A 27,605-nucleotide genomic window follows, 5' to 3' on the forward strand; every position below is an offset into this window, starting at 1 on the left:
ACGCAAACAGTCAGTGCTGGTATCCCACAACAAACCATAATAACCACCACCAAAAAAAAAGGATTCCAAGTAGGGTCAACGTTTTTCAGTCAATCAAAGACAGGAGCCATTGCCAGGTCGACGAGAGGAGATTGTCAAGCCACTGTCACCTGCCTCCTGTAATTGATTGGCTTTGTCTAAAAGCATATCATAGTCCCCTGCTTATGGGGTACACACAGCGGTTGCTGTAAAGTGGATCTGCGGTGTTCAAAACATCGGTCACACCATTTTGATGTTCGGCTGGTGCGTCTCCAGAGTTGTTGTCCACAGCGGTCATACTTGACAAGCACCCAAGGGTCACAACGACCACAGTGCAGGTACTCAGATGATCTTTTGAACGGCATCCTGCAAAATAACTCACAACAAATCGTTATTGACTGAGGTCTGGTTTCAACCACCGTGACGGCACCCAGCGCACACGTGAGTCTGGGTGCTCTGATGATTGTACTGCAGCATACCCTCTTCCCTGTGTCACCAAGCGCCACCCTCCTTCCCACTTTCCTGTTTCTGGGTCACGGACCTATACTGGTGGCCCTACTCCCCTTATCGCCTGTTGCCAATGCTTCTGCATTGGACTCTGTGACTCTGTACCACGGGCAAACTGATTGAGTGCAAATAGTGCTAAAGCCAACAACCGTGCATTACGGTGCACAGGGGTCTCACGAGCAGAACGTCGGCATTTGGGATTTTGTTGCTGATGATTTTCGTGGTCAAGAGGGTCTGTCTCTTGGGGTACCTGCTCCCCCTCCCTAAGAACATCAAGCTTGGCTTTTAATGTGCGATGTGCGCGTTCTACAATGGCCTGTCCCTGACTGTTATAGGGAATACCGTGAAGCAGTCGGATTCCCCAACGATCTGCCCACTGTTGGGTAGAAGCTGCGGTAAAACAGGACCCATTATCTGTTTTGATAGTGCGTGGGCAACCTAACCACGCCATGGCAGTCAGCCAATGTTGTTGCGCAGCACGGGCCGTAACCTTTCTGTGAAGAGTCGCAACGAGAACGCCACTTCAGGTGTCGATGGTGACCGCAATGTGAGGGGATGGCTGAAAGGGTGCATACATGGTGAAATCAGTTTGCCATAACTCCGAGGGCTCTAGCCCCCGCGGATTCACTCCCGCGAGCCACAAAGGAGCATGCTGACAGTGAGGACAAGTAGCCACAACGTCCCGTGCCTGGTGTAAGGGAATGTCACAGTGCCGTGACAGTGCCTTTGCCCCAATGTGTAAGTCATGGTGTAACTGCCGGGCCTGCTGTAGAGTGTTCACCTGACGAGCAGCTAGGTCAGCGCGACGATTTCCATCATAATAGAACCCTGAATGATTCGTGTGCGCTGTCACATGAATAATTGATACGGGCGCAGAACGTCGCGTAAGCGCTGCTTCCAACATGACGGCTACGTCTGAAATAGGCCAGCCAGATTCTGCCATAGTGTGTATCAGTTTCGCCACATATATCGAATCTGTTACGATGTTCGAGGGCTGTTCAGGAAACAAGGAAAGAGCCATGCGAATCCCATGGGCTTCGAGTTTCTGCACTGAGCACGATTCATCCTGGTATACCATTCATTTCCAATCAGTGCCTTCTTGCCATACAACTACTGCTCGCTGCGTCTGTGAAGACGCATCTGTAAACAGAGTAGGACCTTGCACCGGTTGTTCACTGATGCGTAGGACTGGCTTTAGACACAGTAATGGCAAAAAGGTCTTTGCCTCAAGAGTGGGCCCATACGCTAGGTGTCCCACAAAACCCTCAAAGGCCAAAGCCAGTTTGTCCTGTTGGCTCAGGTTCCTTTGCCATGTTTCCGCACGTACCGGCAGCCAGATTCTGTCTGGCTCTTTCCCAAACACTCTACGGGTTACTTCGCGGCCCCGCAAAATCAACAATGCCAGTGCCTTTGAATAGGCTTGAAAAGCCGTTTTTATCTGGGTGGATGTAATCCACCATAGAGCCCTAGGCTTCGAGGGTTCACCTTGGCCTACTAGTCCAATAGCACCCTTCTTTGTCAGGCTCAAATACAGTTGCAATGGTTCTTTTGGCTGCCATCTGTGCAAGCTTTCTACACTCATGAGTTCTGCAATTCTATTCAATGAGTTCTTTGCTTCCTGAGTCAAAGTCCTTTTCTCCCACGGGTGGTGTCCTCTCAAGAGCTCATATAGAGGACTCATCCAATCGGGAGGAATGGGCAAGACACCATTTAACCACTGCAAAGCTCCAACTAATTTCTGTAAGTCATGTAAAGTATTAACGACTGGCTCCAAGATCTGCTGTTGTGCTCGGACTGCATGAGGGCCAATGCTGAGCCCTAAATACTTACAGGCTGGCCCTTTTTGCGTCTTAGCCTCTTGCACTTCTAGGCCTTCCGCTTGCAGAGCCTGTAAAATTTGTTGCTCACCAGAACGGAGGGACTCCTCCGAAGGCGCTGCCACCAAAATATCATCCATGTAGTGATAGATGACCAACTGAGAATTGTTTTGTCTTACCGGCTGCAGGGCAAGGGCCACTGCCCTTTGACACAAGGTTGGTGAATTTTTCATGCCTTGCGGCAAAACTGTCCACTGATACCGCTTTGCTGGTTCAGCCAGGTTGGTTGCTGGGAGTGTAAAAGCAAACTTTTCTTGGTCTTCCTCTGCCAACAGGATAGAGAAAAAACAATCTTTAATGTCCATGATCAAAATTGGCCAGCCATCTGGCAGGGCAGAGGGAATAGGCAGGCCGGGTTGCAAAGGCCCCATGTCTTCCAATACCGCATTGACGGCCCGCAAGTCCTGTAGTAGCCGCCATTTGTTCCTGTCCTTCTTCGGGACAACAAAAATGGGTGTATTCCATGGACTAGTGCTCTCAACAAGGTGTCCCTTTTTGAGTTCTCTATTTACTATTTCAGTCGCCGCTAGTAATTTTTCTTGCGTGAGGGGCCACTGTTCTACCCAAACCGGATCAGTGGTTTTCCACTTCATACATACCGCAAGCTCGCGGCGCATCAGGTAGACAGTGGCCCCACTCAAAAATTTGACAAGCGGACACCCCATTGTTGCAACACGTCACGGCCAAGTAAAGGCTCAGACACCTGTGCCTTATGCGGTCTGACATTAGCAACCAAAACTGACCCGTCGGAGTCCTGGGCAGAAACCCAACAAGCCAGCAGTGAATGTTCTGACAGAGAGTTACCACCCAGTCCTTCTAAGCGGCTTTGTACAGTAGGCCAAGAATCTGGCCACATACCATGAGGAAGACATGAGACATCAGCACCTGTATCCACGAGTGCAGAACACCACAGCTCACGTGGTGTGATGTTGTCGGCCACTATCCGTATACAGACCTGTACATGCGGCCTGTCCCAGCAATCTAACACCAAGGCCACTTGGGGTTCCGCGACTGCTCCATCGCCGTTGCGGAGGACGCGTTGCGGGGCTCTTGTGAGGTGGGGGGAGGCATGCCCCGCTGTCTCCCCCGAAAGCCGTTTCCCGCTTGGCAGGTCTTTGCCAGATGTCCTGTTAGTCCGCATTTCCAACAAGGCCCCGGAGGACCTCCTGACTCACGCTTCTCTGCTTTGCATTGATCTCTCTTATGCCCTTTGCGACCACAACGGTAGCAAACCACCTGTCCGGAGCTACCTTTTAGCTCCGGAGCCCTTACTGCAGCCACAACTGACTGTACCACTGAATCAGGAACCTCCCGCTGCTTCTTCAATACTGCCTCTACCATCACTCCAAGGGATGCCCCCAGAGGCACTGTCCGTAAGACCGCTTTTGTAGTTTCATTCGCCTGCTGTCTAACACACTCCAACAATACTGGTCCTTTAGCTGAATGAGGGAGATGCGCCTGCTCTATGGCTCCCTGTAACCGGTCACAAAATTTTGGGAATTCCTCCGCTACCCCTTGCTTGATTTTCGTCCATGGCTCCTTTGGAGTCATAAGGGGTGCAACAGCTGTCAAGGCTGCACGCGCTGCCCGCGTCGACGTTGTTAATTCCCTAGCTGTAAGTTGTCCCGCCTGTTGCTGCGGCGTCAGCTGACCAGGGTCTGACCCTCGCAGACGCTGTACTGACGAATTAGGTAATGGGTTGGGTCTTTCTTGTTGGGCCTCAACTAGTGCTGCCTGCAACTTGTTTGTCCAAGCTTCTTTCCAAATAAAAAAAAAAGTGGGAGTCAAAATCATACTGCAAAACTGTCGCGAATCCCAGGGAGTCAGTGAACCGGAAAAAACCACATCTAAAAGAGAGCCTGTCATGGGATGTCCTAAGCCGTAATCATCCACGGCCTTCTTCACTTGTTGCAAAAGCTTGCTATCTAACGGAGACCACTCCACCCCCACACCACCTGGACCAGCTCGGACTGGGCAAACTAAAGGGGGTCCTTCAAAGCGTATGCCGTCCATAACACATTCCTTTGCTACAATTTTCCAGTCTGGCAACGTGACCTTCGGTGAATCGGGAACTCCTTTCTGTTCCCCAGCTGCTTGTAGCAGCTGCCGCTGTTGCTTCACCTGCTCCTGTATCTCCTCTACTACTCGCTGCAACATCTGCAGCGGATCTGTAGCTGGGTCGGGCGCAGGTATTAAAGGCATAGGCGTTGCCTTTTCACTGGCTGCTGCCGACTGCGCCTTACAGTCGGAGACAGCCTTTTGTTTTATCGCTGCGTGCGGCGGACGACAGCGGTTTCCGCCCACCAGTTGCCACGCCTCCTCTAACCGTTGAGCCGACCCCTCGATTGAGTCCGGACCACTCTCTTCCTCTTCCGCTACGCGCGTAAGAGGGGGTGTCCTGACTTTCCTTCCTCCTTCCTTTGGCCGTGCTCCGCCTCTCCCGACCTCCGGAGAGACATCCGGGGAGAAAGCGGATGTCGGCGCCATCTTAGGGTGAGCTTGTGGCGCGGTTCGCAAAACACGTCCCGGCACCCAATCCTCCGGATCATACAGGGGAACCGCTCCCTCCTCTGCCTGCTCCTTTTCTGATCCCTTCATCACAGCCCTCTCCGCCTCCTCTAGTCTCTGCCTCTCCTTCTCCCGTCTCCTTTGCTCAGCCACGGGTTCCTCTGCCTCCTGAATTAACTGTCGCTCTTTCTCCCGCTCCTCCTCTCTCGCCCGTTCACGCTCCCGTTCAAACTCCTCCCAAGGGTATCCCGGTGGTTCGGCCGGTGCCGACGGCTGCACTGGGAGCACCAGAGGCGTCTGCTCCGCTACCTCCGTCAGCCCTTCTGTCCGCGCCTCCCCATCTGCCTGCACGCCCTGCTCCGCCTGCGCGTGCATCAATCTCTTTGCTTCCTTCCATGTTAAGCCCTCCTCCCGCACTTTCCTGAAAATCGCCCTAATCCGCCCCCACGTCTTTAACTCCGGACCATGCTGCGTCGCCATAGCCCGTTCCGCTAAAGCCGCGGTGCATTTCGGCCAGCACTCAGGAGACTATATGTCCCCCGGGCGCTCTATCGCTTCCTCTTTCAGGAGCCGCTCTAGGCAAGCTTTCGCTTCTTTTTGTCCCATAGGGATTTTTACCTCTCTAGAGCACGAGTCCAACACCTTCAGGACTCCTTCCATGCCTGGCCAGGCCTTCGATTACGCCCCGCGTAATCCGCCGATGTCCAATCACGTCGGGGTCACCACTTGTAGACATTCGTCTGATCACCCCGTGGGACTCGGCACAGGGTCCACCATACCCTGGGCCACAGAGCACTGACACCAATATGAGGATGCTGCAAATGGCGTTTATTCAACTGCGTCACGCCCTTATATACTGTCTGTCGGTCATCCCGCCTCCCTTAACCCTTCTCTTTCCGTACATCGCGAGATCTTCCGAGCGCCAATCCCTACAACATGCATGTAGCTTTATACTGCTACACATGCACATGAAAGTTTGCAACAATATTAAGAGAACAAAACCAATGACACTAGATGTTTTATAATTCTTTTAAGGATGAACTGTTTTTCTGCAGAACACCAATTTTCTGTCTTTATCTGGGCTGCAATATTTCCCATTTCTGGCTCCTTATAATAACAATTTTGATACTAACATATTCCACTGGCAATTTATATCAATAGCAGACATCTTCAATAGCTCTCAAACTGCAAATTATTTTGTTGGGGGAACATCTGTACATATTACTATTCTGATTGTAATAGTCTCTGAAAACATTTTGTTGCCTGAGCCCTTTACTTGTTTTTAATATTGGAATAAAAGTGGCTTAGCTACGTTAAGAAAATACTTAATCAACATGTAGTTAAAAACCAAAGATGACTTGTGCAACAATATCTGTCCAATCAGAAGTGTAACTGGTCAGATGATAGTTATCAAAATCCCACTAACATTCTTAAAATAGTCTTTACTCTCTGTTTTATGGTAACTTCTGACACTGAATGAATTATGATTTTGAATCATCTTCATGTTTCACAACAGAATTGGTTGGATTTAGTTTGTGGAAGAGAGGCAACTTATTTATGACGAGAGCAGTTGTTCCAAAAGCACAGGACTACTTTTGCTTATGGTGATAACTTAGTAAGTACTGAGAAAACAGTGAATATATTTAGTTTTATAATGTGCTCTGAATAATCTGAGACCCTCTAACCCAAAACAACAACTTTCTCCATACCCTTAGACATTCATCACACCCCCAACATTAGTTTCAGATGGGACAGTAATCATCACTATTAAGCCTTGTAGCAACTCTGCGTTGCTTCCAAAACTCCTCTTCATATTGCCATTCTTAATTTAAAAGGAATTCAGTACCTCTTGTTTCCTCTACTTTTGTGGTCTTTGCTAAAATGCTGAGCTGACACAGTAGACCTCAGTTACTCAACATTCACAAAGCACAAATCCAAAATACCCACACTTTAAGCTTCCAGCAGAAGAAAATGAAAAACCAGCAAATTGTTATTCATTGAGTTACACCATTTCCCCCCATCTGTAAACCCTTTGAGCAGATTTTGAGTCTGAAGTATTCCCAAAGGACTGTCCCGGATAAGATGATTAATAAAATTAATTGAATTAATGTCAGATTGGGTATTAGGAAAAAGTTCATCACTGAGAGGGTAGTCGAGCAATGGAACAAGCTCCCCAGGGAAGTGGTCATGGCCCCAAGCCTGTTGGTGTTCGAGAAATGTTTGGACAAAGCTCTTAGATATATGGTTTAAATTTAAGTTGCCCTGTGTGGAGTCAGGAGTTGGACTCAATCCTCGTGGGTCCCTACCAACTCAGGATATTCTATGATTCTATTATTAATGACGTGTACTTTCCAAACATTTCAATGCAGACATTTGTTTCCAAAGTTCAAAACAAGTGTAAACCCAAGCAGATTATGTGGGTTTTTTTAGACTGATCTTTCTGCTTAGAAAACTTTTCTGCTCCAATCTTCACGGTCCCCATTGTCATGATTTAGAAAAGCTTTTTGAGATCTGTAGAGAAAGATGTTCATGGATACTAAAGTATAATGAGGTTTTTAGTGAAATTCAAATCCAAAACATGCTTGGAAACACTTTTTCTCACATGTCCAGTAATAGATAACATCATATTGAAGGGAATATGAACTATTTGATTGAATATCTGGGCTAAAATTTAGTAGCTACATGGTATATGGCTCAGAGTCATAGTATAACTTAGGTTGGAAAGGACCTCGGGCTATCAGCGCGTTTAATCTCTGCTCAAACCCTAATTTCAAAGTTAGATAAGGTCACTTAGGCCCAATCAAATTCTGAAAATTTGTGCAGATGGTGATTTGTCCACTTTTCCAGGTAACCTGGCCCCAAATGTAACAACTTTCTTCAGATGTTTTTTTTCCCTTATACTCCGTCAGAATCTCCGTTACTGCAGCTTTTTGCTGGGCACCTCTGGAAGATTCTTGTTCCCACTTCTCTCAGCTTCACTGTAGATAAAGGAAGATAGCAATTAGAGCCTTTCCTTAGCCTTCTCTTCTCTTCTCCAAGGTGAGAAAAAAAGCAGCATACTTGTCTTCCCCTTATATTTCATGTGCTTGAGTTCCCTAAATATCTTAGTGACCCTCCACTGGACTCAGTCCAGTGCTGGAAAGTCCAAAAGGTGACTCCAGACTCCAGGTGCATCCTCAAAAGTGACTCGAATTGGACTGACAATTCAGGAGCTAGCTGTTATTCTGCTTCATGTGGAAGTTAGAAGAGGAAAGCTGTTTTATTCCACTAAAAACTATTGATATCAATAGATATTCTGATGTTCCTGGAAAGACATGAACTGCCAGCTGGCTAACATTTATTTAAATACTCTGTGGATATAATAAAACTGACTTTGCTCCATGATTCTTCTTCTAAAGCAAAAATTATTCTAATTCTTTCTAGTGGATTCATACCAAATCCTGTCTCTTCAATTGCAATATATAAGATGTTATATCATCAAACCTTTGAGAAAAAAATGCTATGAAAATGCTCCACAGATTTAAAATCTAATTTTTACCACCATGTTTCTAAGGTCAAGAGTAATTTCTCCATAAATAAGCATGTCATTTCATCCACAGATAGCAGTCAGTTTAAATCATAGCTAGAGAAAAAGATTATTAATATTGTCTCTGTGAAAATTGGTGCCTTATTTACTGTTGATTGGCTAGCATTCATATAAGTTATGACTATTTGACTAAATAAGCATTTGCTTAAAAGGAGATCTGCTATGAAGAACTTTTTCAAAGGTAAAAGATAATCAACAGCATTAGATGGAGAGGATAATTCTGGGCTTAATTAAAAAATACCACTGAAAATTTTTGTTCTAAACCACACTGGCAACCTCAAAGAGATAATTATATACAAAAATGCATACATACATAATTCCATATTTAATGAAACTACTTATATATGTGTACAGACAGTACACTATGGGGGTCATTTCACTGTTAATTCCAAATTTATTCATCTGCATTTTTTTTGTGAACATACATTTTTCAGATGTGACCCTTTCTTTTAGTTTTTTCAGGTTTGTACAATAGATAGAACTTAATTTGCATCATCTTTTCTGAGAATTCAATTTTCCTGAGTTAGAGACTACTAACAGCCTTTTCATTGCAATTTATCACATTTGATTTCACATATTGTTTTGGTTTTGTGGGTTCCTGATACTGCTTCTACCTTAAATAGAGCTCATATTATTAAGGTGTTGGTATTAGGAAAGAGAAAGAGGAAAAAAGAATTGCCTCACAACAGCAGAAAGTTGGCTAAAGAAGCCAGTAATAATTTCTGTCTCCCCGTTCTACTCTGTCTACTGAATTAAATGCAGTAGGACATGATATTATTGTGACTATACCTAGCTTTTTAGAGAGTAACAGTGTGTGCACGAAATCTCTACGTTTTAAAGGACAGTTTTATAAAATCAGAAGCAGGACTATCTGTGATTTAAAGGATTACCTTCACCTTACTGGAATTTGCTTTCCTTTTTTCTGAATACAGTGAGGGGAAAAAAGAAAAAAAGAAAAAAAAAAAAAAAAGAACATTTTCCAATGAAAAACATCCACAGGAAATATAAAGCTTTGGACAAATCTCAGCTGAGATCCAAATATTTCTGTCCAGAAACAACCGAGCTAAACTAAAGGAGTTGCAATGCAGGAACTCTGTAAAGCAACCTCTTCTAAACAAGACTCTCACTGAACTATCTAGCCCAAAGTTCACCACAGTCTCACGTCTAAGTTCATGGAAATGATTTACCATGGCAGCCAGAGGTCTGTAATGCGTAGTAACAAAAGTCAGCCTGAGGGCCCTTGACTACAGAAGCAAAAGTTCGCATCTCGGGCTACCTGCAAGTCTTGTGGGATACCGGAGAGAAATTTGAGGACCAGAATACTCTAGTTTTCATTGTGATTAAGGAAATAAATTTTCAGTCTCAGTTTTTAAAAATATTAGATGTACAAATACCTGAAAACCCCATTTTTTACCCAGTGCTCAAACAAAAGTTTTGACTAAAAATTGTTGGCCAACCTGCCGAACATTAAAAAAAAAAATACAAACTAACCCCCGAACAAACAAAAATTCAACCTCAATACATTATTATGCAGTGTAGGACCCCATTTTGATTCAAGAAGAATTTATGTAAGACTCCTCCAAGTCAGCTGGAGGGGGGTTTTTTCCATTATTTCTGAAAATCACAATGCAGACATACGTCAGAAAACAGTAACGAGCCAAACCAAAACCTTGTGTCCTCAGTTACCTTTCTCAGCATGTGTGTAGATTTTACAAGCATCTGAAAATATGAGAATAGAAAAAGAGCCATAACCCCATCCATGCATCCCAATATTCAGTACTGAAGTGAAATGTAATTTCATTTTAAAATTTTGAAAGGGCTGCACTGCTACGAAAATTTTCAATCCATTTTTGAGCCCCTGTAAATATCCGTAAGAAGTAGCAGCAGCAAATTCCAGTTTTAGGTACAAGTAGAACAAAGACAGTAACTTCTCTCATCTGGTCTGAATTTCCCACCTCCAACTTTTATTTGATGCCCTTGTCGTTTCAGAAAGTCAGTGAACAATTGCCTACTCCCTTTCTCCGTGTCTTTGTCCTATGTCATGTTGTTGTTTTTGCCTAACTTTCTAGAAAATATACTCCAGAAATAGCATTCTGGTAATCTCAGTAAAGATACACTTACAAAACCTAATCACCTCTCATGTTTACAACTTGATGTCAATCTTTGATGTCTATACTCTCTGCTGTGCTTACAAATTTCTCATCAGACAGAGAGGTGTTCTTCTATGAAGAGTGTAAGATTCCTCATATAAAGTTTCAAAAGAGTAGCAGTTCAGACTAAGATGTGGGAAACTGGTCTATCCCTGCTTGTGTTGGCTGGGTATATTATTCTGCGTGGGAGTCGAGTTGGGATAAGTAATAAGGTGGCCATGGAGACCAGTGCTGTGATTCCACAGTCACCTTAAGACAGTATGAGCCAACAGTATCAATGAAAAAAAAAACATTCTTACTTTTTGAAAAACTCACCTAGGTCAAAACTAACATCTCCTTTTCCCTGATAAAATTATTGTTAACCTGGATTCCTGCGTTGGTTGGAGAAGCTATCCTTATCACACAAAGCAGGGGATGTAATTTGAAGAATTATCTGTGAATCTATAGATTCAATGCTGGAACATGACTCCGTCAGGTTCGCACATATTGTTTACTCTGCTTCTCAGACAGGGTTACTTGCATGCTTCAACCATTTCCATGCAAATGCTTTGCTGGATGGATGGATGCCTGTTTAGGGAGTAAAAGTCCTTTTATATCACTTTCATGTCTGGCTGCACAGCACAGTTAGGAAATCCTTACATTCTATGAACCATCAAACAGAAAGAATTAATTATTACTACTAATTATTATTCTGATAAGTATTATTATTATTATTATTATTGCCACACTGAATACGAGAAAAAAATCCTTAAAAACAAGTATTCTGAAATATTTATTTCAAAATGAAAAAAAAAATAAAAAAATTAAAAAGCCAACCACCAGACAAATGCCAAGGAATAAATTAAATTAATTACTCAGATTGTTAGTTTGTCCTGCTAATGTTGAAAATCCATGACTATTGATTTGACATGAAAATGAATTTGAAATTCAAGGTTGCATCTACAAACTTGGATGCAGATATGCAAAAAAGAGCGAGGATTAAATCCCGGCACCACAGAAGTCAATGAAAGTGCTGAAGCCAATGACAAAATTCTTCTGAATTTCATGAGCTCAATATTTTACATGCAGAAAAGCCAGGAGGCCACGAATTCCCATTTATATGAAGAGCTCCACAGTGCGCTGGGAAGGAGTGGAAACACGCAGTGTCCCATTTTCTACTGATCTGGAGATTATGAGAGCTGGTAGAGCACAAATTACTATCACGAGAGAATGGTGTAAAATTTGAGTGGATATTATTTTAAATACAGTATGCCAGAGAAGATACTGAAGAAGCTAATTTTGCACCATGGGCTAAGTAAACGAAGTGTCACACAAATCACATGGAGCTTTTCCACTGTGTATATTTGGACTAGACAATAATGTGTCCCCTTATGTGGAGAGAGATCACTGTAATAGTATACAAGTCCAAGTCCTAGTTATTACTCTAGCCAGAGTTAATACAAACCACGCTGAAAACAAACTTGTAACAACAAAGACCTCATGTGGATTTGAAAGTCCATATTCAATAATTTTTGTCAATATTATTCTCTGCAGGAAAAAATAAGGACTGTGAAAAATAAAAATTGGTGTATAAACTAAAATGTTTTTTTGGGGGTCATAGTTAATTATGGTTTGTTTTGTTATAACTCCTTCTCCATGAATATACATAAGCCTAAATATCCCATTATGGTTTAATTATACAGCCATTAGAAGAAGAAAATTGCTAATGAAAGCAGCTATGAAAAATGTATATCATTTACAAAACTACACATAATATACCACAGATATTTTCAAATATCATAGTAAAAAGATGACTCTCTGAGGATTTCAGCATTGCATTTAATGGCTTTTATACATTATCAAACCTTTAATTATGTAGAATTATGAGGGAGCTAGAAATGGAAACTCATTTGTGTGCCATTTTAAATTATACATCGGCCTTATTATAGGATATGAGGTGGGCTCATTCCTTCACCTGAGCTGTTGCTTTACCATCTGGACTTTTTAGTCATAAACTTAAAAAAATTTTCATTAAGTCATGACATTAACCTTCAACACAAGGTTTTCAGACTCCAGTCTTCTAATTTTGTAATATTGGCAAGCTACACTATTGCCTTTAGCTTTTTCTTGTCAGTAACATTTCATGTAATGACTGTTTCTTACCTGCAATATATCAACTTGATGAACTGAATGCATGAACTGAATAAATCTATCTATATAAAATAAGAAACATGTATGTGGCTAACACAAGCCCAGTAGGCTCTGTTACAAGACACATATTCCCAAATTATTTATTCTGCCAAATAAAGGTAGGGTTTTCTTTGTGTTTTGGGGTTTGGTTGTTGGTTTTTTGTTGGTTTGGTTTTGTTGGGGTTTTTTTGATGGAGAAATCATTTATTTTTTCTACCAGACCAAAGAATTTATAGATTATAGCAAACTTTTTTGCAGTGGTACTGAAATTTATCAAAACAGTCGGGCAAAGACTTTTCCCTATGGAGGCATGATGTTTATATTGTAATTCCTTAGTCCACGATGCAAAGTCTTGTTTGAGTTGAGCATTTGTCTTTCTTAGTGCAATAGGTCTGATATATTTTCAGTGGGTACTGACTGCTGTTCAGTTAAGTACCGTTCTGTCATGTCACTTTATTTGTCACACCCGTTTTGCTGTGCCTCTCCATAAGTATTTGCACGTTCAAACCACAGCAGTTCATGGATATGTGAATTAATAATTCAGGAAAGCATATTTTATAACTGCACAAAAAGTTTTACTGCACACACTTCTGGCTTTTTAACAGCAGGCATTAGAAGGTACATAAACCACTGCAATTTTTTTTTCACAAATGAGAAAATTCTGTTTGTCTCCAGGCTGTTAGTGAACTGAAAATCACTTCTCTTTTCATTAGGGATATTTAGAGCTACAGTATTTCACAGATATCCATTAGCAAAAGGCAATATAGTTTTCTCTTCATAGACAAGTGGACACATAATAGCCTCTGTATTTAAAACAAAACAAACAAATAAACAAAAAGAGTTAAAAAGTTATGGGCTTCTCATGAAAGCACTCAGCAGACCCAAACTGAAAAATGTCTCTTTTGTCTGATGATGTTCGGTGGTGAGAAGTGAAAGTGCATGTTTAAATTCTGTGTTACGTCAAAAACAGCAAAAGAGAAAGGCAATAAGTTCTCATACTCTGACATGAACCTTTGAGGTGGATGGGTAGGAAAAGAAAATTGGGTAAGAATTAAAAATAATTCTCCTATGCTCTTTCATGAGTCTGAGGAAGAAAAATCTGTTTAAAGGAGCAGAAAATTGAAGTGGAATAGACATAAAGGAAAATATTACACTGATTTTAATTATGTTACTGCATAAAAAAAATGAAAACTATTCACAGTATGTTGAGGAGCAGAAAAAATGACACAATGTTATGTCTGATTTTCTGTTTTGTGTATGCATACATATAAAATAAGCAATCAGCCAAGATGAAAAATTATTTTTTATTTCATAGTGAAACATAGATGGTGTATGAAATTACTTGCTTCATACCTATTTTTGCTGATTAGCTAGTCGAAAATTTATAGCAATACTAATTTCCAGCAGTCAACTCCAGTGAACAACAATCAATCCCCCGATAGGGACCTGTAAAATGGGGACCAAGAACTAAGCTACCTATAAACACTGAATTAGCCACCGACCTTTAAAGTAATCTGAAAGATCATTACTCTAAAATTTAAGCCACCATTCTGAAGTGGCCTGAGCAACTGATTCCAGAGATCAAAAATGACATGGTCATGTTCAAACTCAGTCTTTTCCTCTTTGGCCTTATTGGTGGCTCAGGAACACAATGTAAATATGGAACAAAACTGTATCCATTGTATAAGATGTTTCTTTGATCTATTCCACATTTGGTTCCATCACCTCAATGAAAAGTGTGCTTACGTTTAAGATTATTTGAAGTTACAGTAAAAGGGGAATTTTGTCATAAAACTCACAGTTTTTCACTCAAACATATACCGAGGGGCCATTTATTCCAATTTACATAATAAATCACTGGCTTTTTTAACAAAAAGAACTGCTAGGAAATAAATGTGCTCATATACATGTCTGTATATTTTTACATAAATTCCAAATATATCAAGTTCTTCCTCCTGTAGCATGCCTACAAAGAAAAAAAATATTGAAATAATACTTGTTAATAGGATGGAAATTCCAAATTATATCTTTTCTATCGTGAACAGAAGTCTTGAAAGCATTTCAGGATGAAGCGGATTACATGTCTAAAGCAGGATATAAAAGTACATTAGATAAAGCATACAAAGATCACAAACGGCATTTCCAGACTTACCCCGTGCGCTGTGCAGAGGGCATTGAAGCTCAGGCCTGTGGCATCTTACACCAGACCTGGATTCCATTTCCGACCCATATAGAAGTCCTACTTCGGCAAATGAGTTTTCGAAGCAGGCCAAATATCAGCTTTCACCTATTTCTGCTGGCCTGTCAGAACTATTGGCACTGGTCTTCTCCAATCTTCCATCTGGTCTCAAATGCCTGCTTAAATTTTTGAACGCTTCCTGCAGTCCTAATTTTCTTTCACTTTTTCTGTACATGCTCCATCAACTTTAATTAAAATCTTAATAGGTACATTTAGCTGTAAAGTTGTACTACAGTTTTATTTACATGCACAGTATTCAAACTCTTCAGAAAGGTTATACGAGTCTTTCCTCCCCCTCCACTTTCTTTTGTAGTATACTCCCCTGGTTTGTCTCTGTTTTTTTTTAGCTCAGCTGATGAAGCCTGTGGCAATTCCACTAAGAGTGATTATAATTTTTTTTTCTGTGTGGGTAGATCCATGGTGATATATAGAGACACTGAGGATAAGCTATGCATTCCTTTGTCCTGTCTTCTTTTAGTAATACATGGCTTTAACCAAAATTTCTTCTACAGGTACAAGGGTTATGTTATACCCACAGCATATCCAGACTTTTTGAGGTCTTCTGTTGGCTCTGATGGCAAGGTCTTCTTCCTGCCAACCAGGACCTTCTGCTCTCTTAAGTTACAAAATCGGTTTGAAACCATAACTCACCTTTTTGGCCAAAAGAGGTTTACTAGGACTATAGACCAGTGAAAAGCTCATAGAGCACTCTTTAATCAATGAGGTACTGCATCATAGATGTCCTAATGACAGAATTTGCCAATGGACTTCGTATAAGCTAATCAATTTTCTGATGAGGATGCTATTCTCATTATTATTTACAAAGCTGAAAGTAGAGGTAGACCAAGATAAGTTGCAATTGCTCTGGTTTTAAACCTGCTGCTGCTGTCTAATTATCCAAGCTCATTAGTATTCTGTTATACTAAAAGTCTTGCTATGGCCAAAATAGAGCACGCCATACATATGGAGCTAGGAATTTATTGTTAGACCAATTAAAGTTTCAACAGTCTATTTAATCCAAATTATATAATTACATACGTAATTACAGGAAAGCCTAATTAATCGTACAGTTAAAATTGTTATACAAAGACCTTCATCTATACTGCCCCTTTACTCTGGTGTTGTGCTCAGTTTCCTAATGTTACTTGTACTTGTTATCATTATAAACTAAAGCTAAACTAAAACATAATTCCTCAGTCATCACCTTGTGGCTAAATAATCGTTACTACAGAGAAAAAAACCCAATTCAGAGGAATCCAAGGTGAGCTCACACAAGTTCTGAGACCCTACACTGTCAGCTCAATAGAAAGCTTGAGCTCTTTTACCACTAACAGTAAAAAGGTCTATGATCCACATCAACTTTCTATTTTTATTCACGTCAGACTTAGATAACAAGTCATCACATACTTACCTCCTCCATTTTAGGATGCTCACTAGTTGAAAACTGCATTAATTTACAGCTAGCTGGGTCAGACATGCTCCTACTAACACTAGAAGGTGAGGACAAGTAAGCAGGCATGTCTAAGCTCCTTGTTCAGCTAACAAGATAAATATGTTGTCCTGTTGACGTCCTATAGCCACAGATAACAGAACAACACAAAATGGTCCAGACATTGTGTGGTGGTTCAACCCCAGCCAGCAATTAAGCACCACGCAGCCGCTCGCTCACTCCTCCCCACCCAGTGGGATGGGGGAGAGAATCAAAACAAAGTAAAACTCACAGCGTGAGATAAAGACAGTTTAATAGGACAGAAAGGAAGAAAAACAGAAAAATACCCAACCAAACAAAAAGAGTAACAAAAGATTTAGAATATACAAACCAAGTGATGCACAGTGCAATTACTCACCACAGACTGACAGATGCCCAGTTAGTGTCTGAGCAGCCATCAACCTGCCCCAGCCAACTGCCCCCAGTTTATATACTGGGCATGACGTCATACAGCATGGAATATTCCTTTGGACAGTTTGGGTCAGCTGTCCTGGCTGTGTTATCAACATTATTTTCATACTAAATCCAAAACCAACATTATATCAGCTACTAGAAAGAAAATTAACTCTATTCCAGCTGAAATGAGGACACCTTGTATGGAGATATATATGACATCACTGCAAACATCGCTTACAGACACTCAGTGATGCTCAGTGTATATGTCGCAGTGACATTGACTAAATTTAAACATCTCAAATAGGTCAGATGACTACTCTAAAAATGCCTGTTTCTCTCACATGATGATATAGAGAACTGAATAGCTCAGCTGTAGATATCCACATTGTGGAGATGGGGCCTAAAATGTGATGAGTACCTCACTAAACCTCTAATTCTAGCCTTTTTTTTTTTTTTTTTTTTTTTTTTCTGGAGCTTATACTTTACTTTTGATTACAATTTAATTTCCCTCAACATGCTGCTACAAAAAGAAACAGATGACTATAGGCCATAAAGTAAGTCCTTGTATTTCTTTGATTGCTGCCAAAAATCTTTCCTTCTGTAAGGAAAAAAAAAAATTGAAAAAACCCCAAGCTTACCCAAACCCCAGCAGATTTAGAGAAAAATCAAAGCGGAAGTCCATTTTATCCCATGCACAGCAAGCGAATATGCTGCCATTGCTGGTTGTTTACAGAGCTGGATGTTTGCAATATTCATCCCTGGATGAAGTTTTAATTTTCCTGAGAGACAGCTGATTGTGCATGCACGCACACCCATACACACAGAGACAGAGCACCCATAAAATATTTTCATATTTTCCACCCATGGTATCATTTATCTTAATAGTTGTTAGTGCTGCAGTTTCCACTTTAACAGTAATCATGACACATTTGTTACTTGATTTATTTGAATAGCACTGTCAAACACTGCATAAACAATACTGTTCTGGGACCTGGCCAAAACTTTCAAATTGCATTTTAATATTTATGTGCCTTCAGACTCCATGAGAAAAAATAGTGATGCTAGCTTGCGATTTGAACTGCTATAACACCAAAGCCAGAATAAGTATGCTTTTTCCTATAACTTGGGCAATCTATCATGATATTTCTCTAGCTGATCACAAGTGAGGAGAACATTAGTTTATATTTTTAATAACTGGCAATTACTAAAATAATATTTAGGTGAAATTAAAGGATGCTTGCAGCTTCCAGGATGGGCTTTCTGAATAGCTGCAGATCATCTATATGACTTCACAGCAATGAGTCTCACTGTTAATGTTTAAAAGCAACATGAACAGCGAGCACGACTTTTGGGGTTTGCTTTCTGAAATGTAATACATCTCTTTGAATCTTTACATTCTATTTTCCATTTAGCACCATGCATTAACTGCAAAACATACTTTACAACCATGAGCTGGTCATAAATTATCATTAGGACCACTATGTTTATTAGTGGTACATTTTTGATAAGCTGTCTCTAAGGGCAACAAATTTTTTTGCAGCTAATAAGTCCCACCGCCAGAATTACAATCACTGTAGGATATATGCTATCACAAGGTTCTGGCTATTAGTTTCTTGCTGCTAATGACAAATGATAAGGATATTCTCAGTGGTTTGTTCCTCTTTCCATTGCTCCATGAGAGTTCAGAAAACAGCCACTTAAACCACATCTTCATGTAGGTGAGGTTGGGCATTTACTGGCTATTTTAAAGCTTCTCTTTATCAGTGACCATCTGGATCTGAATGTGTTATGTTCTATTGTAAGTTAAATAATATCGCTGTGTCTATCACACCACTTAGTGTGGGTTGCTTTATATGACAAAACAGCAATAGTAATTACTCATTATCCTTTGGAATAATAATGATACTTATATGAAAAGAGTGTATAGGGCTTGGTCCCATTGTCTTTTAGGCAAAATTGCCAGCTGTGAGATTTTGGAGTTGGTACAGGAACGTATCCGTATCCTCTGCTCTGAAACATGCCTTGCTCTCTCGTTGGGGGCAGTGGGATAAACCCTAGCTACCCAAATGGCCCAAGGAGCCCCTGATGTCCCTGGTATCCTGCTCCCAGGAAGCCCCCAGCCCTCACTGTCCCCTGAGAGTGATTTCCTTTCCTCTTTTCAAAATCTTCATTTTCCTTAATACTTCACAGAATAGGAAACAGAGAACATATTCGTACCCTTCCCTCTCTTTTTTCAAGTAGCTGTCATGAAAATCGAGAATGTCAAGCAGTCCAGGGAAAGCCTAAGGAAAACACAGCCAGAGGAAAGTCATTGAGCTTTAGGACTAGGCAGACAGGAACATCATGAAGTTCATTTAAAAAAAGAAAAGTCTGTGACTAACATCTTCCAATACAGGTTCACAGACTGGGAACTGACTAACCACAGAACAACTCTGCAGAAGAGGGCTTGAAGGTCCTGGTTGAAAGGTTGACCATGTTGGCTATGTGCCCCTGCTGTCATTAAGGCCAACCACGCTGTGGACTATGTTACCAAAAGCACAGCCGGTACGTAGGGGGAGGTGATTTTTTCTCTCCATTTACCACTTACAAGTGTGCCTCTGGTGTACGGTGTCCACCCGGGCTGCCCCAGTACAGGAACGAAAGTGGCAAGCTGGAGTAAATCCAGCAGATCGTCACTAGGATGGGAAGAGGAGTGGAGCACGTGGCATACAAAAGGCAGCTGAAGGACCTGGGTTTCAACTTTGAAAAGGCTAACGGGGAATCTTACAACTGTGTTTCAATACTGAGGATGTCTAGAGAAGGCAAAGCCAGGCTCCTCTCAGCACAGCAGAGGAAAAAGAAGCAATAGTCACAAGCTGCAATAAGGGTCACGCTTACTGGATTTAGGAGCGAGTTCTTTTCCGTGACTGCAGTTAAGAGTGGGAACAAGTTGCCTAAAGTGATGTGAAATCTCCATCCATAGAGATTTTCAGAGTTCTACTAGGTAAGGCCCTGACTAAATTATCCAACTTGGAGTCAGCCCTTCTTGAGCAGCAGGTTAGATTAAGGCACGTACTTAGTAGCAGAGGAAATTAATTGATTTGCTCAAAACCAGATGAGGTAACACACAGTGAATGAAAGGTCGAGGAATTAGGATCTGGGAGCAAACCAGAAAACTAAAGTATTTTCTAATGTAGTGACAAATTTGGTCAAAGTCTTAGAGTTTATACCCTAAAATGGAGCTGTGTGTCTTACAGGTACATTAGTCAGAAAAGGAAGACAAACAAAGTTGTACCCCCACCTCTCCACCCTACTCCCCAATAATTGAGAGAGGGGATCTGATGACCACTGACATGGAGAAGGCTCAGGTACTCAACAACTTTTTTGCCTCAGTTTTCAATGACAATTCCTCTTCCTACATCTCTCAAGTCCCCGAATCTCCGTGCAGGGACTGGGGGAGCAAAGTCCCTCCCATCATAGGAGAAGATCAGGTTCAAGACCATCTGAGGAACCTGAATGTGTATGAGTCCATGGGACCAGATGAGATGAAGCCCAGGGCCCTGAAGGAAGTGGCAGATGCAGTTGCTACATCATGGTAGTCAGGCAAAGTCCTCAATGACTAGAAAATAGGAAATATCACAGCCATTTTTAAAAAGGATAAAAAGAAGGACCCTGGGAACTATTGGCCAGTCAGCCTCACCTCTGTGCTTGGTAAGATCATGGAACAGATCCTGCTGGAAGATATGTCAAGGCATGTGGATGATAGGGAGGTGATTAGAGACAACCAACATGGTTTCAAAGGGCAAATCATGCCTGACTGATCTGGTGGCCTTCTATGATGGAGTGACTGCATTGGTGGCTAAAGGAAGAGCAACTGATGTCATCTACCTTGACTGCTGTAAGGCCTCTGACACAGTCCCCCCCAAAATTCTTGCTCTGAATTAGAGAGATATGGATCTGATGGATGGACTGTTAGATGGATAAGGAACTGTGTGGGTGGTTGCATCCAAAGAGCTACAGTCAAAAGCTCAATGCCCAAATGAAGATCAGTAACAAGTGGTGTCCCTCAGGGGTCTGTACTGGGATTGGTACAGTTCAATGTCTCTACTAATGACACAGACTGTAGCACTGAGTGCACCCTCAGCAAGTTTGCAGATGACACCAAGCTGAGTGGTGCAGCTGATACACTTGAGACACTGGACCAGGTTGCCCACAGAGGTGTTGGCTGCCCCATCCCTGGCAGTGTTCAAGGCCAGGTTGGATGGGGCTTGGAGCAACCTGGGCTAGTGGAAGGTGTCCCTGCCCACAGCGGGGAGGTTGGACTACGCGATCTTTGAAGGTCCCTTCTGACCCAAACTATTCTATGGTTGTATTCTGCCTCCTATGAAACACAAAGGAGGTCATATTGGTCGACAGACACCACCCATTTCTAATGCTTCACTGCTTATTGCCTTGAAGGGGCTCACTGTTCAGTCCAGAAATCTTAGCTCGGTTTCCTCTCATTGAATTTGGGTGATTAAGGAGTAAAATGGGATTTCAGGAATCTATTCCACTGATTATTTTTCTGTTTCTCTATTGAACTGGACTGAATACAGAGGTGTCAGAGGAACTCTTGTGATTCAGATAGGGAAGCCAGTGAAAGCAACACTAATGGTACATCTAATGTACACATGCATATTTGTACTTGAGCTTCTGCAGCCTTAGTATTGCAGATCAGCTGATATATTATTCCAGTTGCTAATTTGTCATCAGAGGCATTATTACCACTCTTGTCACCTTGAGTGCCTTACATAATCAGACTGCTGTCTGCTGGGACAAAATATCTTATATTTTGTGATATACACAATTATTATAATACAAAAATTCTCTACCTTTTGCGTTCTGGAAATGTTCATTTCATGCATTCTCCACCAGCTTCAGCTTATTTTCACAAGTTGTTAAACTGTTACTTGAGAGTGAAATGTAAACTCATTTCTTCCCTTCCTACCTCCGCTGAACCACACAAATTTGTGGAGGGAAAGTGAAACTATTTTTTTAAGGTTGCTGTGTTTTGTAATTTTTATTGTGATTCTGACAATTAAAAGCCTTAATTTCTGGAATCATATAATTAAGCAGTTCAAAAAAAACCTTGAAAATGTGATCCTTTAGAGCTCAAGAAACCAGAAAACAAACTAAAAAAGAAAGATCACAATTTCCTTTTTAAGTTTCATACATTTTTTCCAGTGTCTGCCTCCTTACTGAAATAGCAGTATTTCAGTTCTATATGTGCTTTCTTCATAAGCTGCAATGGCTGCATCAAAACAATGTAGTCCATAAATCAATGTAGAAATGCCACAGATGATGACAGAAGCAGATTCAAGAACTAGTTATCAGGAGAAGGAGCAGAGCATACATATGGCTAATCAAACTTTATAGAGTTAAGAGCCAAAGTCTGAATAGGATATTCCATGGCTGATATTTTTGGTCCAAACCTCTTTCAGGAGAATGGGGCATTTGAGCTTGAATTATCTTTTAATAAATTACATGGGGAAAAATAAATTCTTATGAGTATTCTCTTCATAAAATTTTACCAAGTGGGTCAGATGGTTCATTCTCAAAATTGTTGTATCTGCAGAAGTCTCTTTGGAAAGCAAGCCTCTCTCCAAACCGCTAAGCATCTCACCTGGCAGTTAGTTGTGTTTAGCAGGAAGGCGATGAAGATGTACGTAATTATCTCCACATTAACTCCAAAAGGGAGTGATGTCAGGATTTGGTAGGGTGTGTATCTTGCTTCCTTCAGCTGTGAATTCTGATTTTTTCTTACTGCTTTGCCTCTCTGCCTGTCCCTGCATATACCTTCTTTGTGGTTCCTTTTCCAGACTCATACATTCCAAACTCATACATTGAAGAACTTAACCAGTGATGCCTAGGAGAAATTAATGAGTGTTTTTCTCCAAAGTTTCCTTCTCTGGGAATTGCTGGAATAGTATCCCTGTCTACATTTGTCTGTATAGACTACTAAAATGTAATAGACTTCCCCGCTTCCCAGAGAGATTGTTTTTTGAATTGGACGTGGCCTATGGAATTTCTTCTCTCATCTTTCCCTGAAAGACATACAGAGGGAGTGCTTGGATGATCCTCTTTCTATAATTAATTACTCTCTGAGCTGTGTTTGCTCTTTAAGTTCTTTCTAAAATTGATGCTTTCATGTTTCTTTCTGTGTTAAGGGAGAATATATATTGTTTAATATTCTCGGTATTACAGGTTTGGAACAGAGTTGACATTTTCTATTCACAGCAGTTAATCCACCTGTGAGTATGAACATCTAATCCTTTTAAAGATTTTCCCTTTGGAAATGTTAATCTGAGCATTTTCTTATGGAAATCCACTAATTTTTCTTTACACTGTAATTAAAAAAAGGGAGTTATATTTTATCATTGACTTGTTATCTTTTTTTACAGTTTATCATTTACTTTATCATATCATTTTTTTATTTTTTTTTTTATCATTATCCTATACCTTTTCATCCTCCTGTTTTCTCTGGCACATTTCAGGCAGCATGCAGAAATAACAAAAAAACTTTTCATAGAATAAAAAATTTGTACTGATCTGGCTCTAAAGTTTTGTGATAGCATTTTATTTGTTTGTATTTTGGATTCTAAACATTACACTCAAATAATGCTTTTACATTTGGGGATAAGTCCAGAGTTTAAAAAAAAAAAATAAATAAAATTGATCTTTATATCTGCAGAAAGTTCTTGGCAACACAAGGCAACATAAGCCAATTAAAATTTATGTGTTGAAGACCTAGAGTCTTAAGACTCATGGATCATACACAGAACACCCCTAATGCCATTTGCTTTCTTTCATAAATAGTGTTTCAGCTAAGTAAGGCTGCTTTTTTGAGTCGAGAAAGCAGCACATCTGCAGACAAATCTAAAATATCTTTTATGACACGATGGGCTTACAAAGAGTATGCAGTGGCTGGTAGAGAACATTGCACACGTAGTACCCAGCAAAAGTGGAAATCTGCCTGAGACAATTCTCAGGAGCTGACTAAACCTTATTATTCTCAACACTAGTTGACTTTTGCATGGCTGTAGAATCTAAACAATTCAGGGAAGTGACGGGCCTTTTTTTCATAAGCCATTCTACCAGCTTATTGCATGTGCAAGCACTTCATCTGACTGCTAAGAGGTATAAAGAAACTTTATAGAGAAAGGATACATTATCATTAACTGGTTCCTCTGAAGTATTTTGTACTGCTAATTGTAACTTTCCTTCCTACTTTGTCTTCAGTCCATGTGTATCTGTCAAGCTCCAGTTTCCAATCATCCCTAACCAGTACAGTTCTGTCATTGACTGCACACCAACCAGCCCCATGACTTCCACTCTCCACCCTCTCAACTAGCGTAACCCTCTGCTGTTCCCTTCAGTCATACAAACAAGGATCCAAAAGCTTACACCTGAGGCAACTCCTGTGTTTATACAGACAAAACATCATCTTCTGACATGTTACATATCTGCAAAAATAATCATCTAAGCCGGACACCTTACGCAATGCGATGGTCTCTAATGTTTGGTAGCTCAGTCTGCTGTAGGTAGAAGAAATCTGTAAACAACAACAACAAAAAGAATAATTTCTGCTTCATTGGTGGCAAATCATGTCATTCAGATAGGAGAATGTCAGGTGAAAAATTATAGAGGAAACTGTTTTATAAATGCTTATTATACTAAATGCCAGATTACACTGGGGTTTTTTTAATCACCCATTCATTGCTCAGGGCTAATTACATCTTAGTTGTCATAAATTATCAGGATTAAGGTCACTATGTAAGTTACTATTCTCAAACAAAATGGTCAAGGATTGTTTGATCTGTTATGGAAAAGCATACGTACACTTGAATGCAAAATTACAGTCAGCCAAATCTAAAAGATTCTGGTCTTCAGCTCTGCTGAAAGTGTCATTGTAAGACAGATGGTTGTCACCATTTTAGACCTCTCCCTGCAATCAAAGAAAAGACAGCATTTTGTATTCAATTTGTATTTGAATTGAAAATAAAATATGCTGAGCCCCAATGCAAGCTGGGGAAAGCACCTATCAGACTGGGGAGAGCATTTCCTTATCTTGAACCCTGCATGAGGTCGTATTATAACGCAGGGTCACAGCTGGAATTGCAAGTAGAAAACGGTGGTCACCTCCTAATCAGTGTCTAAAGTTCCTGATTCTCTCTGGTTTTGCTGAGGCCAGAGAAGAGGTAAAGAACTGTGTGGTGGATATCGGGGAAAATCTCAAGTGGCACAGCTGGACAATAGGAAAGACTGGTTTTAAACATGGCATGAGGAGTGCAAATTCCTCCTTCACTCTCCTTTCTTCTCCTCCTCCATCAGCTCCACAAAGCTGTACAGGGTGGTCATAATGCTGTGCCAAATTTGAGATTGAATTTCCATTGGTGTATATTATTACCTGGATTATTCAATGCATCATGAGACCCAGCAGGGATTGAGCTTTAGCTATGAGCTATAAAACTGCAGAATAACTGTGCATGGAACAGAAAAAGCAGAATTCAGCCAAAGAAAAAAAAAAAAAAAAAAAAAAACAGGACATGGTCCTAAGTTCCCTGAAAGCATTTCCAAAAGAATGGAAGTAACTTGTCTGGAGAACACATCGTTCCCTCATGTCAAGATGGAGAAGGGATTAAAAATGTGTTAAAGGGCTCTGAATGGAAGAATCTGTGGACAGCATGTACAAGGATGAGTAAAATCACTGTAGCTGATTTAGGAGCTCTCGCTAATCACTTCCTTGCTGTTTTCGTCAGAGGGCACCGACACTATCTAGAGCATGACAAAACAGCTGTAAGCAGACCTTGTAAATTTGTAGGTGATTGGTATTCATGTTTTTCATATAGATAGGGAACATAATCTAAAGTTCATAAAAAAGAAAAAAAAAGGAATTGTAGTTTTAACTTGGTTTAGGATAGTTAGGATGGAAGCATATCACTTGCAACTGAAGAAGTATCTACAGTCCCTCCAAATGAAAGAGATGATCGAAGACAAATTTGGCTCTATAGTAATAATAATAATAATAATAACAAGAAATCCTCAGTTCCTCTGTGATTTTTACTGTTCAATGTTAAAGATCAATTTAAATAGAATGATAGACAGAATAAATAAGAAAAAAACAGTTAATGAAGCATAAGCCTGTGATTCAGTCCCCAGTTGCATCTTATACCCAGTTTTCCATCATTGGGAGTGGGGTTCATCTCACCTAACATTAGCTGTCCAAAAAATAAGGCATTTTGCCAGTGCTAGCCATCAAGACTCCCCTTTGGGCCCATGGAGAGAGGCAAGGGCTCTCCATATGACTTCTGTCAAATTGTAAAAGATTTCCTTTTCCTGCTTTAGAAAGGGAAATGAGAACTTTCAGTCATGATGTAAAAAGAGGGAGTAAAAAGATAAAGAAAAAAATACACTGCTAGAAATAAAGTCTGTGAAAAACAATCAAATAGATCATGAAGTAAGACACAGTATCTTTGATGGTTATTGAAATATCTGAGGAATTTATCATTGAAAACCAGCAACAAACAGTTCAAGAGAGAAATACAGTAGGAATATGTATTGCAGAGGAGAATCAGGAGAAACAAACAAGCAGTCATTTTTTTGAAACTTATTCACACGTAATCATTATTTTAATGATTCCTACCTAATGCAAATTATAAATCTGAGCTTGGAAACAGTTTTCTAACCCATAAATTGCTTTCAGTAGATCTTCAAAAAGATACAGCTAGGAAGATATCTGAAGTTATTTGAAAAATTATAATCTGAGCTGAAAATAGTATGAAAAAACACACCATGCTCAAATATTAAAATTGGGTTTCTGGTCAAAATTTGATGGTCAGATGAAGCCCATTATGACTAGAGCTGATTGGAAAATTGTATGGTTATGCATACATGCATGTACTGTGCATTTTTGTATACATTAGAACATTAGGTAGTGAAGTTTACACAAAGCAGAAGTATTTTAGTAGACCATGGAAATGGTAATGAAGGTTCTTTAGCTATTAAGAACAGAAACTGAAAAAAAAAAAAAAAAAAAAATATTAATCCCAGAAAATCCAGTGTTCCAGCCACTCTGTAATTCCAATTAAACTTTTAATGCAAGGTTACACAACGCTATCAGGAGAGGCACAGAAAGACCTGTGACAGCTAACATGAGAATTTTCTCCTATGGAGGTTTTTTTGCTCCTTTTATTGCCTACAAAGAAAGCCAAGAGCAATTAGCTGATCAGGTTATGAGCCCAAAGTTAAGTGGGATTAATCCAGAGCACAGCTCTGAAAACTTTTGGTGATTTCTCCCAAATGAGTAAACAGACCTGTGAGGATATTGGAGAGACTCTTGAATTTTAAGGTCCTAATGGACTGCGGGGAACTCTCTGATCTGAAATCCTGCAGAAGCCTCGACCAGGTTAATGGGATAAACTGACAGGAGCTAGTAAAATACACACAAGAGCGGAAAAGCCTCTGAATGCTGGACAACTACTTTTAAAACACACGCTTGCAATCCATCGGCAGAGAAAAACGAGGTTAACATAGAAGTCTCTTCTCCCTTCTCTCTGTCCCCAGCAGACAGGAGGTGAAATGCCTATTAAAACACCTGACAAATACAAATTTCTATATATTCTGATACGTGGCTGTTTCCTTTATCTCA

This window comes from Accipiter gentilis, chromosome 3 (genome assembly GCF_929443795.1).
Source record: "Accipiter gentilis chromosome 3, bAccGen1.1, whole genome shotgun sequence".
In the NCBI taxonomy this organism is placed as follows: Eukaryota; Metazoa; Chordata; class Aves; order Accipitriformes; family Accipitridae; genus Astur; species Astur gentilis.